The sequence below is a fragment of the Galendromus occidentalis genome, unplaced genomic scaffold (assembly GCF_000255335.2).
Source record: "Galendromus occidentalis unplaced genomic scaffold, Mocc_1.1 scf7180000077484, whole genome shotgun sequence".
NCBI classification, from domain to species: domain Eukaryota; kingdom Metazoa; phylum Arthropoda; class Arachnida; order Mesostigmata; family Phytoseiidae; genus Galendromus; species Galendromus occidentalis.
In genome coordinates, this window is record NW_003805472.1 from 1,446,029 (window position 1) to 1,457,091 (window position 11,063).

Here is an 11,063-nt window from a genome sequence, read left to right on the forward strand (position 1 = left end):
TTAGTGAAGGTATCCGATCCGACTCCGAGATGCGGCCACAAAGCTGCGCAAGGATACATATCAGATTTCAGTGTTCTTCCCCGGTCTCACAAACTTTCAGATTCCTAAATAAGGCCGTGGTGATGTCGAAAGTTACGTGTTTCTGGTTGGCATTGGTGACGCCAGTGCTTAACTGATGATGATCGATAGCGAATGGCTCTCTTCCGCATCGGTCACAAGGGATCTAATGGCAAGCAAACATAGACGACACGCATAATGCACCTGGCGCTGGGAAGCACTCTCAGAACTTCGGATTCCGGCTGCCCGGAAATGAAGCTCTGCCGTGGAAACACTTCCCGATTCTCGAGCAGGTATCATTGAGCCGTCGCGATCTCCTCTTAACACCATTACATCATCACAAGTCAGGCTGGAACCAATAGACCTACAGGATTCACGCAAGGATTGACTGCTTCCAAATTAAGGTCAGAATCTCGGAGAATGAAGATCGTCGGTTCTCAAGATTTTGTTTGGAATTCTCAGAAAAGAACGCGATCACATCAATCGAACCCTGTTACCACTCGTTCTCAAGGTCGCGAATGAGAGGGCGATCGCGTGGTCGCTGCTGAGGATCTTCTGGAACAGATAGAGGGATTTTCAATCAGCCTGATCAAATCATGGGAAGCTTTCTGAAGGATCGTGGGATCGAAAAATGTGCGTCCCCTCCCTCCGCGTGGAATATGTCCTCGTTTCTGTCCATCCCGGACCTCGCCGGCAGCGGTCCGATGATCGTCTAACCGTCGACGTCATTCTCTACCGCGGTGGCAGCCGTAATTAGACCGACCAATTTATTGGATCTATCCGTTGAGCAACATCAGTCGCGGCGGTGAAGTGGATGGCAACAATTAGCCGAAAATTAAAATATAAACCCAGCTATCAGAGGCTATCATCCAGTCACTCAGCATCGTCGTCGGGCAGACCGCCGTCGCGCGCCCTTACAAACGTATAAATTCTCGCGAACAATTCCGATACATATATTATCTTATCGCAGCGATCGTTCCGACGGTGGCGGCGGCCGTTTTGACAATTCATCGGAATTTAGCGGCGTCATTAGCGAACGCCTCGAGACAAACGCCGCGCCGCTTGTGCAGTCGGTCCCCATTCACAATAATGTCTCAGGTTTGCGAGAGCTGCAATATGGCCCGCCGTGTCAAAGCAGACGATCATGAGTTTCGCACTGGCCTGTTTATGGCGGAACCCCTGCCGTGCCGTAATCAAATTTGGCGGCGAGTCCTCCCTCGTAGCACCTCCCATCGAATATAATCTTACCATTGGGTTCCCTCAAACGACCGGCTCGAGCACTTATGTTCGGGAGATATCGCTTCTCGATTCGCTCGATGGGAAGTTTCTGAGAAACAGGTTCCTGTTAGCATCTGTTCGTCGGTAACAGCCTCCTGCCCCCGAATCGGAGGGCGTTTGAGGTTCCTTGTTATTTGTTCCTCGTCGAGCATCGCGAAGGAGCCGGCGAGGCAATCGTCACTCTCACGGTCACGGTACATCGAGGAGCAGGTCGGCAAATTTGACCTCGCTATAATTATCGTCTTTGTTGTCCGCCTGCCGCTGATTGTCGAGGATGATCCGATCCCCGATATACTCACCGCCACAGGAATGCAAAGAGATCTCGCCGGAATCGGTTGTTGCTATTTTCTAGACGTCGTGAAATCTGAAACGCTTCGACGCAGAGCACTCCGCCGAGGAAGACACATTTGAGCATTGTCACGGTGATTCGTGTTTCGGAGGCTCGCGAGCTGAGACGTCCGCATGGGATAAGGAAGGATGGGTCCTATCCGTGCTCAGAAGCCGAGAGCTTGAAAATTTCCGCTGCGAACCAGATTCCATGAGAAGACACCGACAATGAGAACAAGGGGGAGCGCGCTATATTATTTACGGTCGGGACCTTCTTGATGGACGCGGTCATAGTCCGGGAATTCAAGATTGATGACGATTTTCTCTGCCTTGTTGGCTGACTTGCTTGCGCGACTGACCGGTTCGCGGTAGATCGGAAAGTCGCGTTTCTAGATTCAACTGAGGGTTGGGGAGGCCGGAGTCGAGCCGCTACAACCACCACCAACTTCACGAGCGTCGTTGTCAATCACAGGAAGAGTTGAAAGACCAGGACCGCGATGCGGGCACACGCTACACGATGCCGCAGAACACAAAGCCTGCAGTTCTCAAATTCACTTCACAGCTCACTGTCGAGCTCGTCCCGTTTCTGGCGCTTGTTCCATGAGTGAATTCTCTCTGCCCACGGTCGTATCTCTCTTTTTTCTCTCTCACGGGGCTTGGTGCCTGAAATTCATTCGATTGCTCGTTGGACGGTTGACGAACGTTCGAAACTTCGATCCGGTCGGTTGCAAAACTCGACGCGGCCTTTGCGACTCTGTGTAACGTCACGATGGCTCCCAGGTGGCTCTCCGAGAGTCGTTCTCGCGTTTGTTCGTGTTGAAGACTCCGGGAAACTTAGCTATCTGCGACTGTTGAGCGAACGACGGCAGCCCTCAATTTGTCTTTCTTTCGATGTACGACATAAAGATCTCCTCTAATACATAATGTGATGTTCGCTCAGACGAGAGGCGCTGCAAAATGTTCCGAAGACGCGGCCACTTTACAGTCTGGACCTAAACTCCTCCGAGGGCTGGAGATCGACCCTTGAAGTTTCGGACTTTGAGAGAGTGCTGCAGGCGGCTATCCAGACTAATATGGCTCGAGAGGGCACGCAGAAGCACCGCCAGGGAGTCAGAGCCCTGCTCCTAACAAGGAGCGTGTCACTCCTCGTGGCGTATTCGCGCTATTCCGAAAATCGGATCCGATTGGAAGATTCCTCACAATGACTAGTTCCTTCAATTCCTCAAATACATTCCGCTCTCAATTGCATCGACCCACGGTTCTGACTGTGAGAGCATTGTATCAGAAAGGAACCTGGCAAGCTGGTAGCACGGATGCTTTTCCTGAACTTGGAAGCTGCACCTCGAGTTCAGAGTGATCGACCGATTCACCCTTAGCCAAGAGTCCGAGTCCAATTTTTCATCTTCGACGTCTCCTCCATTGAACTCAACAAGAACGAAGATGGATTGGCAAATGGATCTCCTCCGCAGATCTCTCAGATTTCTCGAAGAAACGAATCAGCCTCTGATCCCTGTGATGCTCCTGGATCGGACATCGAATGTTCCGACGCTTGAGCTGTTGGGACAGTGATCCTGACTTCGGAGCAAATCGTTAAAAAAAAATCGTCATTCTCAAAGACGATTCGATGCTAGACTCGAGTCACGTCGACGGATCGGATATTCGATGGCTGTACCTACTCTTCAAAAAGCTCCCAGCTCCGAGAGGAAATCGTCATCCCTGTTTTCCTCCCGAATAGAGATTCCTTTAATATATAGGAGATGGGAGAGAGTTGTTCGGCTAGAGAATCAGCACTGCGAAGCGGAACACGAAAAACAGTCGCAGTCTAGAGCTTCCGACAATAAAATTCTACGACTAGAGTAGCTCCTCGCGTCGTTCTCAGCGAATAAAACATCACGACAAAAAGGCGAGTGGCGACTCGGACTGCTCGGAGTGCCACCGGGGAAAAACGGCGCGCATTGAAAACACCTCAGGACGGGAAGCCTCGGGATTCGGAGACACCCCCTCCCCCACGCCCCGAAGGTGGCTAGGGGCGAATGGGGGAGGGAAGGGAGTTGGAGAAATTTGGGTAAAAACGTGGTTAATAGAGGGGTTCAGTCGGACAGCGTAAGAGGGGACCATTGGGGGATTAGGGGGAAATGAGCGCTTGCTCGTTTGGCTCACTTGATTTTACGGGCCTCAGGAGACTCCTCATCGACGGTCATCTTCAGCTCGCTGGACCGGAGTTGCGAAGCTAGCCGCGTTAACTAAAGAGTCTCTAAACGACATTGGGCGGCCAGGAGCACCCACGCTCGCGTTCCGCCTGATCCGATATTCAGCATTGGAAGTGCACGGGATTTCTCTTCATGCTTTTAATTTTTTTTATTCCTCCATATATCTCTTAGGTAGGGGCCCCGAGCTCCACGAACTCTTGGTTGCCAATTCTGACGGCATTTCCCCTGCGTGACGTGACCGCTCCCCCTGCCCCCATTACCAACCTCCACCAAGGATAACCCGATACAATGCCCCGGCAGGTATTCATTATGCTAATTATCTCCCTTCCGAAGTTTATTTTTTTCATGTTTTCATTTAGCTTCGCATTAGTATTCTGATCGGACTCGGTGGAGCTGACTCTAAACGCCCTCGAGTGAGGGCCCCGACATGTCATCACCACTCATTTCTGTCCGCGCCCGTGCTTCCTGCTTCACTGAACAAATTACGCTAAAAGTCGAAATATACACGAACAGAACACCACCTTTCAATTTAACGAAGACCATCCTAATACGCGAGTTTATGATCGTAGCTCGATGATTCCCATTTTGAGCCTTCCTTCACTGCACCTAGGGAAGAGAATTACCCCGAGGATCACACGAGTTCAAGATTTGACCTGATTGAAGATCCCTCTCCCCTCTCGCTGAATGCTGGGGTATTTGGCGGCTCCGGTACCGCCACAGCAGGAGCTTTGCTTCTGTTCCAATTAGAGGTGCACCTACGAGGGGAGGGCACGAGGGAGCCATGTGCCGCTTGTCCCCCCAAGATTTTCCGCCCCTCGATTCTTTACGTCGATGGACGCTACTTCGCGGTGTTTGCTCCTGCAGAAGACTCGAGGCGTGCGATGGGGTGATATCAATGGGAGAGAGATCAGAACTTCTGCCTCCCGATCAGGTCCCCATTTCAGTCTATCAGGTAGCCTCTGTTCGCCCCTCCCAACCAGAAGAATCCATCCCTCTACAAGGATCCCGACGATGAGCGAAAGGGGTGATACGGAGAGCTCACTTGATGGCTCTTCAAACAAGCGTATGTCTTCATATATACATCCATCTCTTCGGCTCCGCGTCGTACCACTGAGGATGGAACCGCTTCGTGACATTCTGCAGGATATCTCGATGTTTGACGTGATTGTAATGATTTACTGATCATTGCGACCATATGATGTCGATTACGGCAGCCCGAAATTGAGAAGCAAAACCGTGGGGGTCGTGATCCGTTCAAGGATATTCAGCCACATTGGGGATGCATAAGCGTTATTGCATAAAGTTCTAGATGAGGTGAGAGCACGCCGCTGCTAGGAATTCCGGCTGTAGCTGGGTGTTAGCCGGAAGCCTGACGCTTGCTTCGAAGTTCACTCGTGCTTCACTCCAGCAAACGATTTCGAATACCCCTCGCTCCTGCACGTTCAAATCTATCGAGTGGAAGCCTCCAAACCTTCGGTAATGAAGGCACGCATGAATCTAATGCCTTGAAAATGTCACACGACAGCCCTGGAAAAGTCGATGAGCCGGAGCTAGAATGAGGATTTTCGCGAATCGAGAGTGATGAAATTCGGGGCCGTTTGGATTCGATTGAGGGAAGACTTCGTCGCTGATGGATCGGCTCAATGACATCTAACAGGGGAGCAATGAGTTTACTTTACACGAGGCTCGTCCTGTAGCCCTCTTCACATCCGCTCCTTCATCCAGTTACCTAGTATTTCCGTCAACCTACCGCGCTTAAGCGCTCGCTGCAGTTCACCCTTCGGTGTGAGTGAGGGAAGATGTAGAACATCTGCGCCTCTTTCTGTTGACGCTGTCGATGTTACTGTAGTTGGTAAAGTGAAGCCGCAAGTTTCGGCCACCAGCATGGACCGAGTCCACCACGTCTAAAATGACTACTTGAGCGCTCATTACACCTCTGACTGAGGTCTACGATTACATATTTATTAGCTGAAAACGACTCTGGCGAAGGGCGCGCACGAAAAGTGCTAGGAACAGCGGAGACGACGAAGAATTGTTGCTTTCGACCGGATGTATAGATGCTGATTCTTACTGCTGCTGCTGCAGCAAATGACACATGGGAGGCACCCAGCTCGTTTTTTTCCCGTAGATCTTCTCTCTCTTTTTTCGTTTTTGGATCGAAACCTCCAACGACAATGCGCGTACGTAGGCGAGGCACCACGGCAAATGGAATAATTTTTTTACAGAATGCTCTCTGGGCCCATCAATCAATTATTCTGATTACGCAATATGGACTGAGAGGAGCAACAACTCAGATACACGTTTGCGCAGTATGCAGAGCCTGCTCGCGAGCAGCTGCGAACGAGAGACTTCCGCACATCCGTACCATTTATCTGAGGGGAGAGTCGAATCAGTATCTCCGAGTAGGTCCCCCTAGAAGCCGAAACGGATCATCTTCTTTTGAGTTTTCGACTTTCGCTCCATCTGCTCCCAACATTGAGGAAACTCGTTCCCTCTTAATCGTCTCGGAATTTATCCTTTCCGATTTGACCATTGTTCGGGGGCGCGAGCAGCCTTGCGAGTTGTGATCGTTTTGCTCCCGTTGCTCGTCGCTTCGCAGTAGAAATAATAAAAATATCTTTATCTAGTCTCTTGATATAGATATATATTGAGAGCAAGCGCAGATTTCTGGCGGCTGATTGGTGCTGCTTGGCTGCCCTGTTGCTTAGATCCCGGTTCGGTCGGTTGCGTGAACGATATTGAAAGTTGTGGCTTTCCCGAGATGTGAACGGGGAATCGAAACACTCATCCACTAGAACGCGATCCATTCCCCGGAGCCTTGCCTTCTTCTCACCGATTCTCCGCAATCGAGCACCGGGATCTGAGGTTTCCGATCCTCGGTCTTACTACATTCGAATCTTCATGATCCCTGATCGTAATCTGCTCGATTGGGAGCGAAGCCTGTTCAAACAAGAATGTAAATGGAACGCGGAGTCAATTTGTCATTTGACGTCCATGCGATCGTTTGTGGAGCGAACGCCGATATTTTCTAGCTTTTAGCGACTCAAACGACGGCCTGAAGTGGGAAAGCATCATTATGCCCTCCGTTTTTTCTTTGAGGCAGATTAAATAAAGAGACCTCGCATATGAGAGTGAAGATGAGCTTGCCCAGCGGCTTCGGCGAGGCATGATACTGCGCCAAGCGCACTTCGCTGATAAATACCACCCGGATTCGGTGCGGGCCCTTCCTTCACCGTTCATTATTTTGATGACGCATTTTCCGCGAGTCTGCCGCTGAATTCACTCTGCATCCTCGCGATCTTGAAGCGATGGACAGATGTCCGCATGAATGAAGAGGCATCGCTGAATGTTGATTGTGCACCAAAGAATTCATCATGAGTCATGAGGTTTCAAACGCTCGTTTCCTGAGCGTTCGAATTCCCAACGGGACCCCGGTGATCGTGTGTCTGGACCCCTTGACCCGTAGACCCTTCGAAGGTTCGAAATTCAATCGATGATATCATGCTTTTCCGGACCTGAGCGAAAGTGACCGATAAAGCGAGTCTACCCACTGACCGAACAGCCGACGTTGCGGTTCTCGAGTCTCGATGTTCGGAGCGCGAGGAGAATCACTCGGAAGGCCGTGAACAGTCGAGCGAGAAGGAGATATAAAGACCGCGTGTTCCGTACATAATTCACCACATGAAGGGATGTGCATAGCTTCTTTTGTCAAAAATATCGCCCATCGGCGTCATATGCCGTAGTGTGTCGAGCCAGCTATTGCTGCAGGTGACTTGCTGACTGCTTCTCGGACTAGGACGAGCATCCCGGGGGACGGCAGAAGGCTCCTGTGATCATCAGATCACCGCTAGATCAGAACATTATAAATTTATTACCTTCCAAGGCTAGGACCGGCCGCTTGTTCTGGGGGTCTGCGTGGGCTGCCAGGGGTTGCGGAGAAAATGGGGACGGGCTTGATGGACTCGGTCGTTTCACCTGACTCACGGACGCTCGGGGTTGTTAAGTAGCCGGATCATCGCCTCCTCAGTCTTTTGCCGCTTGCCCTGGTTAATTTTTAACGCTATTTAGTGTAGCATTGTCGTCGGTCGACCCCGCTGTTCGACAGAGAGTGGCACAAAGTCCACCGGCCCGGCCTACCTCTCTCGGAGAGTATCCTGCTGCCATGCAGGGGTTTTTGAAGCAGAGTCGCTCGCCGACCTCAGCGAGCTGTGGGAAGACGATGCTCAATCATCGAAAATGACGGAAGAAGGTGTTGATATACGGAACGTATCTCACCGTGATGCTTCTACATGGCGATAGATCGCGAAATCCGAGCAAGAGCTCGTATCGGCTCTACGTAGCCTCAGTCGATCTACCGGCGAACGAAGTAAGTCAGATATGAATATCAAAGATTGGAGCACCGGAGCGGCTCCGGGGGAACAAGGAAATCAAGCAAGCCATTCGTTTGCTCAGCCAGTGGCCGTGTCGACGCTGACTCGCCTGCACTAGGGCTGACAGCCTGTTTGCCGAATCGACTACAAAACTGTGTTGTGTGCATCGTTGCCATCGGCGTTCTGTTGATCATTATGGGGCACGTGAACGAATCCCGCGTTCACAACAGATTATAATCGACGGCGTTCCTTCCGTTTTTGAAATCAATATCCCTCGATATCAATTCGGTAATTCGTGCGTGTCCGAGTACCCTAATGTTGGCCTCTGAATCTCCGCCGACCACGAGCCTACTCTTATGTTCCTGGATGTGGAAGAAGGTTATCTTCTGTAGATCCTCCGCGGACCATTGTTTCAATGACCCTGAAACCATAGAAATTATACATGACTCGGAGATGTGGGAGTTGGTCCGGAAGGCACAATCGCCATCGATTCGCATGAACTTCAAACAAAGAGAATATCAAAGTTTCCGTTTCGTGGACGAATAATTGGAGGAATGAGCCCCGGATAGAAAATCGCCACAAGGAGGAAATGCACAGGGAGATATGGAAAACGCCGGAGAATACGAGAAAAATGAGGAAAATAAGAGAAGAAATAAAAAAAATATGGGTGCCTCAGGGCACGTCATTCGTAATCACGGACCTTTCGCTGGGGATACGTCTGGACAGTTCTAATTCTGAGGTGTCAAGCAGCCCCAGGATCAAACAATCGGATCTCGAACCGGAGTCACCCAGCTTGGGCGACTCGCGTGACTGGAAGAACTTGAGTCGATACTTAAACCCAGTAGATTTCTCGGTCCGACCCATTGAGTTGATTTCTCTCCGTGGAAATTCCAGGAACCGATCCGATTCCCGAAGACCTAAGTCTAATCTAGAATCGACTTTCGCAGAGCTCGGCGGACGACAGCCCGATACTCTGAAGGGAACGCCTCAAGCACGCCCCAGCGCGAGGTCGAGGTGTAGAATGCACCTCCGGCAAATCCATGATCCGTTGAATGCCCCTGGGGCCGGATCAACAACGCGCCTCATCATACGAGCCTGAGGATCCGCGTGCTCCCTATTGGAAACTCATCATCGATCCATCCTCTGAGTCATCCGATTCAAGGGACACCCCTCCTTTTAACCTCTTCAGCTGCGGAACCCCTCCAAGCTCCTCTAGTCGACGTTCAGTCATTTCCAGTCGCGTCCTCAGACTTACCAGTCCCGAGGACCATGGTCATCATCAAGGATCTGGGCCGTCTTTTGCTTCGATCTCGAGCCCCGTGGTGTAGCAGGGTAGTTCTCAACTCGTTCGTACTCCGTCGAAAATCTGAAGCTCGCTTGCGCCTCAGCGAGATTGGCATAGCACGTCGCGGGGATGTCTTCGTGTTACAGGTTGGATCCCTGCCGCTCTCCGGTTCGCTTTTGAATTGAACGAGGTTCTCGTTGTGTTTCTTGTCGCTCGCGGTCCTCCCACACAAACATAGATAAACAACAAGCTGCAATATTCAACGTGCAGAAACGAGCCGTTTAGCGGGCTCTATTTCTCTGCCTTACCCGAGGCGATGTTGTCTTTAATTCACCAGCAGCAGCACTGCCAGCAACGAAAGTGTCGCCGCAAGTTGGAGACTTGCTCAGCGGAATCTCTAGAAGGGGTCCGCGTACTGGGGAATAACACTCGCTGCTCAACGGTACAACGCTCGGTGATTTTTGGCAAAGGACGATATGCATCTGCAGCTGAGCTCAACTTGACCTGACGAAGAGTTCGAATCGAATCGGGCGGATGACACCGAAAGCGCGTGGCACACGGAGGTACTGAGGTACTGAGTATTTAGGTGTCTATCCTCCATTAGGAATCTGTGCTGAAGCAACCCGAAAACGAGTTCGGGACTTCTCATACGGCCCTCGTCTGTATTACTTCCAACGCTCAATGCAAGAACCCAGCGCAACCCTGCATCCCTGGCTCTGCAGAAGACGAATTCAGATGTGCGACTCGAGCGATTCGCGGTGAAGCCTTCCGCGCGCCTCCGAATTCATAAATTTTTGATTGACGAAAAACTCTTTCCCAGTGAAGGGACGAGATGTCAGGGATTCATTTCGTTCTGTTGTCAGCCGTCTATCGCGGATTTTATTCTGCCAACAGAGATCTCCAGCTCTCTCATCAACAGTGATCGGTGAGATCGACTTTGGATGGAGCTTTCAATTTCGTAGGGGCGAACCGGACGTACAGGGTCTCTTCAACCCTGCACGGTCTCATCAGTAGCATCACGTCGATCTCTATCACAGGCTCCAGAGGAATAATCTCGGGGATCGGCCGCACAAGTCGCGGCAGTGGTCGGATTCGTATTCATCGAGACGATCATTATTGTGGACCGACGAATTAGTTTTAATTATATTATGCCGAGTGATGTAGCGCCGCTCACGTCCGAGCACGGGTCAATTTATTAGCCCCGAAACAGTGCCGCTGAGAGATTGGTCGCCGTGAACGCCCCGAGCCACCCAAAACCCGCCCAGTAAGCCCGACGAAGATCCCTCATTGTGCTGTGGGCACAAAGGCACCCATCCGTCGACACCTTCGTTTCGCAGATTGTATATGACTGGATTATTCGATTGAACGATAAGCTGATAATTTTCAATGGTTGATGCAAAGTTTCGCCAAGAACCACAGAGGTTGGACTGTCAGGGCTCTAATCACCCACCCATCCTGGAAGACGATCAGAATTTCGGACGCAGTCGAAGGTAGAGCCCGCGATAGACATTGCCGTCGCGAGACATCCTATTCCAG